Here is a 5,716-nt window from a genome sequence, read left to right on the forward strand (position 1 = left end):
CCCTTCAGAGTGAACATTGATCCAAGCATCAAGTTAAATGATGAAGATGCTCCATGGTTACGGCCGAAGAAGATTAATTAAATGATGAAGATGCTCCATCATCAAGTTAATTGAAGAATGTTCATGGCACAAATGAGTATCTCAACATGGCAATCAATTTCCCATTTATTTTTGTGTAATCATGTAACTGTATGTAAGATATTAAAAGTGGAGATGCGCCACGGGAGATTTCCCAACCCTTTCCCCAACACTGTTAGATGAGATGTAGTCGTTCAGGGGCTTGCCGGAAAAAATTCCAAGGCGCAGTTTCTGAAGATGTCGTAGGGCGTGTGCACCAACGACATCTTCGAGAAACTGCGCCACGGGAGATTTCCCAACCCTTTCCCCAACACTGTTAGATGAGATGTAGTTGTTTAGGGGCTTGCAGGGAAAAATTCCGAGGAGCAGCTTCCAAAGATGTCGTAGGGCGTGTGCGCCAACGACATCTTCGAGAAGCTGCGCCACGGGAGATTTCCCAACCCTTCCCTTCATCCATGGGAATGAAACTCTCCTTGGCTTGTTGATCTACTTGGCAAGGCGTATCGATGCTCCTTTTATAGGCACGGCACCTCTTCTACTTTGTCTTGTTCCTTCGACAGGGTGTCGTGCGCTACATGCTTTATCTCATCGAGCAGTGCGTCCACCCATGCGTTCTTATCCTGCCGACATCTTTAGTCCCGGTTGTACCCACCAGCCGGGACTAAAGGTTACCCACACGTCCTTATCCCACCGACAGTTTTGTTAGATGACACAAAAAAGGATCTTTAGTCCCGGTTGTACCCACCAGCCGGGACTAAAGGTTACCCACACGTCCTTATCCCACCGATAGTTTTGTTAGATGACACAAAAAAGGATCTTTAGTCCCGGTTGTACCCACCAGCCGGGACTAAAGGTTACCCACACGTCCTTATCCCACCGACAGTTTTTGGCGCCACTGCGTTCCCGCCTTTTTTTCTTCCCGCGCTTTCCACTGCTTCCCGCCTCCGTCCTCCCGCCATTTTTTCACTATATATATGTTGGCTTGGCCTCCATTTACATATCACATCTAGACTCATATCTGCAAACCTCATCACCAGGTCACATGGCTTCCATCGTATCTCTAACCCTCCGGGAGGCGGAGGGCGCTTTGCGCGTCGAACTACCCCTGCCCGCCGGGCTACCGCGTCCCTACCGGCTGGTTGCCGAGCTGTCGGAGGGGTACCGGGCCCTCCTGTCCCTCTAGGTGTGGCGCGCGAGATGGCCATCACGAACCACTACTACTTCGAGCTCACGCCAGAGCAGCGGAGGAATCCCCAGTGGCATCCCGACTACAGCCCGACTTGGGAGAGCTTCTTCATCAATCGGCGTGAGAGGGCGCTCGCCAAGCACGAGGAGGGCGGCCCGCCTCCTTCGAACTTCAACGAGGCCGGCCGTCGGCTGTGGTGGCGCGACCGAACTCTCCAGGGCGTCATGGCCCACCGTGGCCCCCGCCTGCGCTACCCTCAGTCCCAGCCCACGCGTGCTCTCCCGCCGAGGTTTGACTACCGCGACCCCGATGCCAGCGACGATGATGACGGCGACTACGACGACTACAGTGGCGAGTACTATAGGGCTAGGCACGAGTATGACTGAATGACTCGAACAGTCGAATCTGGCCATGTATCTTAATTAATTTTCAGTTGAGCTAGGCACGAGTACTATAGGGCTAGGCACGAGTACTATCTGGCCATGTATCTTAATTAATTTTCAGTTGAGTTCTGTACTTTAATTCCACATGTAATCTGGCGGGAAACTTTTCTCATCATCAGCGTCTGCCACAACGACTTTATTGAAAATACAATAAAATAGATAAACAACTAGTCTAGTCGATCTACTCGTCGTCGGAGGTTGTCTCGGTCCAAATGTCGTCCCACCGAGGGTCGTTGTCGGCCCAAGTTGTATTCGGGTTATCGAGCTCGAACATGGCGACGGCCCGACGATGGCGCCTGTTGGACCTGCGTTGTGCCCGGAGGTCAGCGAAGAACGCGGCGGTGTTGTCGACGTCGTTGGGGAACTGCACCCTCCACTGGCGCATCAACTCCTCGTCGTGCTCGGCGATTGCGATCCGGCGCTGCACCTGGCGGTGGCGGCGACGGTCCTCGTCGTCGACGAGGCACGGCGTCGGTGCGAGGAACTCCGCCTCCTCTAGCGATTCGACGTCTGGGAAGTTCATGTCGCACCGTGGCCGCCGAAATCGCCATGCGGCCGCATCGTAAGCGCGCGCCGCCAGCTCCGGGGTGTTGTACGTGCCGAGGGTGAGCCGGAAGCCACCGGCACGCATCTCGGCGTAGAACCTACCGTTCGGCCGCGCTCGGACGCCACGGAAGCCGGACGAGCCGCGACGGCGCGGCGGCATCCCGGCGACGAATGAACGGAGGCGACGGCGACGTGTGGTTCCGCGCGCACGCGGCGCTTTATAGCACAGCGACGCGGCAAGTTTGGCGACAGGTGGCGTGGGGAAGCGGCGGGGCGTGGCACGTGGAAGCGGCGGCGACACGTGGCACGGGGAAGGGACACGTGTGGCAGTGGCGGTGGTGGCCAGTACATGGCGGTGGCGGTGGTGGGCAGTACACGGCAGTGGCGACGGTGGCCAGTACACGGCGGTGGCGGTGGTGGGCAGTACACGGCGGTGGCCCGTACATGGCGGTGACGGCGGGGCGAGGCACGTGGAAGCGGCGGCGACACGTGGCACGGGGAAGGGACACGTGTGGCGGTGGCGGTGGTGGCCAGTACATGGCGGTGGCGGTGGTGGGCAGTACACGGCGGTGGCCCGTACATGGCGGTGACGGTGGTGGCCAGGCGGTGGCGGTGGCGACAGTGGCCAGTACACGGCGGTGGCGACGGTGGCCTGTACATGCATGGCGGTGGCGGCGGGGCGAGGCACGTGGAAGCGGCGGCGACACGTGGCACGGGGAAGGGACACGTGTGGCGGTGGCGACACGTGGCACGGGGAAGGGACACGTGTGGCGGTGGCGGTGGTGGCCAGTACATGGCGGTGGCGGTGGTGGGCAGTACACGGCGGTGGCGACGGTGGCCAGTACACGGCGGTGGCGGTGGTGGGCAGTACACGGCGGTGGCCCGTACATGGCGGTGACGGCGGGGCGAGGCACGTGGAAGCGGCGGCGACACGTGGCACGGGGAAGGGACACGTGTGGCGGTGGCGGTGGTGGCCAGTACATGGCGGTGGCGGTGGTGGGCAGTACACGGCGGTGGCCCGTACATGGCGGTGACGGTGGTGGCCAGGCGGTGGCGGTGGCGACAGTGGCCAGTACACGGCGGTGGCGACGGTGGCCTGTACATGCATGGCGGTGGCGGCGGGGCGAGGCACGTGGAAGCGGCGGCGACACGTGGCATGGGGAAGGGACACGTGTGGCGGTGGTGGCCAGTACATGGCGGTGGCGGTGGTGGGCAGTACACGGCGGTGGCCCGTACATGGCGGTGACGGCGGGGCGAGGCACGTGGAAGCGGCGGCGACAAGTGGCACGGGGAAGGGACACGTGTGGCTGTGGCGGTGGTGGCCAGTACATGGCGGTGGCGGTGGTGGGCAGTACAAGGCGGTGGCCCGTACATGGCGGTGACGGTGGTGGCCAGGCGGTGGCGACAGTGGCCAGTACACGGCGGTGGCGGCGGTGGACACGTGTGGCAGTGCGGTGGCTTTTTTTCATTTGAAATAAGGCGGGAATGAAATTTTTTAAAAAAAGTGGCCTTTGGACCCGGTTTGTATTACAAACCGGGACTAAAGGCCTTTTGCGCGCAGCAAAAACGCGGCAAAATTGGCCTTTTGTCCCGGTTTGTATTACAAACCGGGTCCAAAGGGGTTTTGGTCCCCGGTTTGTAAAACGAACCGGGTCCAAAGGGGGTTATAACTGCTCGTCTCCTTCCTCGCGCAAATCAATCGCTCGAGGAGGAGACCACAGCGCCGCCAAAGCTGCCCCGCCCGCCACCGCCTCCGCTGCTGCGACCGCCACCGCCGCGCGCACCACCGCCACCGCCCTCCGCCTCGCGCACCGCCACCGCCGCCGCCGTGCGCCGCTCCCTCTCTCCTCTCTCGACACCGCGCGCGTGCCGGCCGTCTCCGCGCCGCCGCCCGCGCTCCGCCCGCCGTCGCCGACTCCTCCACCGCCGGCCGCTTCCTCCACGCCCGCCGCCGCCTCCTCTCTCCGCCCGCGTCGGCCGCGTCCTCGATCCTCCACCGCCGCGCGCCTCCTCTCCGCCGGCAAGCAAGGTGAGAGCCCCGGCCGGCCACCCGGCCTTTTTTATTTTTTTTTGTTTCTTAATTATCAAATTTGACATCAATTGAAAATTTTATCTCCTTTTTTTTTTCTTTCTTTTTTAGTCTTTTTTTTAGATTAGTTTGTTAATTAGTTAGAAAAATTAGATTAGTTTGTTAAGTTAGAAAAATTAGTTTAGTTTGTTAATTAGTTAGAAAAATTAGATTAGTTTGTTAAGTTAGAAAAATTAGTTAAAACAATATAGTTAGAAAATTAATTAGTAAAATTAGTTAGTAAAATATTTAGTTAGTGTGTTAGTGAAAAATAGTTAGAACTTTAGTTAAAACAATAGTTAGTGTGTTAGTGTAAAATAGTTAGCGCGCAAAAACGCCGGCGCCCCCCCAAATAGAGATGTACGCCGGCGCCCCCCAAATAGAGATGTACGCCGCGCGGTGCCCCCTTACGCGGTAGTGCCGGCGCCCCCCAAATAGAGATGTACGCCGGCGCCCCCTTACGCGGTAGTGCCGGCGCCCCCCAAATAGAGGATGTACGCCGGCGCCCCCTTACGCGGTAGTGCCGGCGCCCCCCAAATAGAGGATGTTGTGCCGGCGCCCCCTTACGTGGTGTGCTGACGCTCTTGCCGGCGCCCCCAAATAGAAGATGTTGTGCCGGTGCCCCCTTACGCGGTAGTGCCGGCGCCCCTGCCGGCGCCCCCAGAATAGAGTATGTAGTGCCGGCGCCCCCCAAATGGTAGTGCCGGCGCCGACTAACATATAGTGAAGTTATTTTTTAATTTATGTTAACGTTGGTACATATATATGATTTGTTTTCGTAGCTACGATGCCGCGACAGCCGCCGCGCCGTGGTCTGACTCTTCTAGAGGAGATGGAGCAGATGGGGGAGGTCCGGGACTGGGCTCCGCCGGGGTGGCACTGGGAGGTCTTAGCTTCCGGGTCGCGCACCTTGGTGCGGAATCCGGGTCCCGTTGTCGACCCGGATATTCTTTGGTGGAGGTCTTATGGGCCACGGTCGTTTCAGAGGGAGCCGGCCCCGCCGGAGGAGGTAGCTCAGCGCATTGAAGCGGAGGACCAGCACGTTCGTCGTTACATGTACGCGTTAGAAAACATGTATAGGACCGGATGGAGCGTTATGCGGGGATCTCATGTTAGCTATGCTCCCGTTGTTGTTCCGTGGCTTTGGGGGTACACCCAGCGCGGCTCAGGACCCGGTCGGCGCCCTCTAGGACCCGGTCTGCGCGGTTGAGTGGTTGTAGTAGTGATTGATATGTATTAGGGTTAAATAAACATGAACCCGATCTATGTATGCATGTAACTGCAGTATCTGCTTTCAGCACTATATTATCGATCCTTAGTTAAGAACTGCACATATGTAACTCCATTTTCAGTTTTCTGCATTATCCTTAATTTGATCATATGATGGTTCCTATG

The sequence above is a fragment of the Lolium perenne genome, chromosome 7, assembly GCF_019359855.2.
Source record: "Lolium perenne isolate Kyuss_39 chromosome 7, Kyuss_2.0, whole genome shotgun sequence".
NCBI lineage: Eukaryota > Viridiplantae > Streptophyta > Magnoliopsida > Poales > Poaceae > Lolium > Lolium perenne.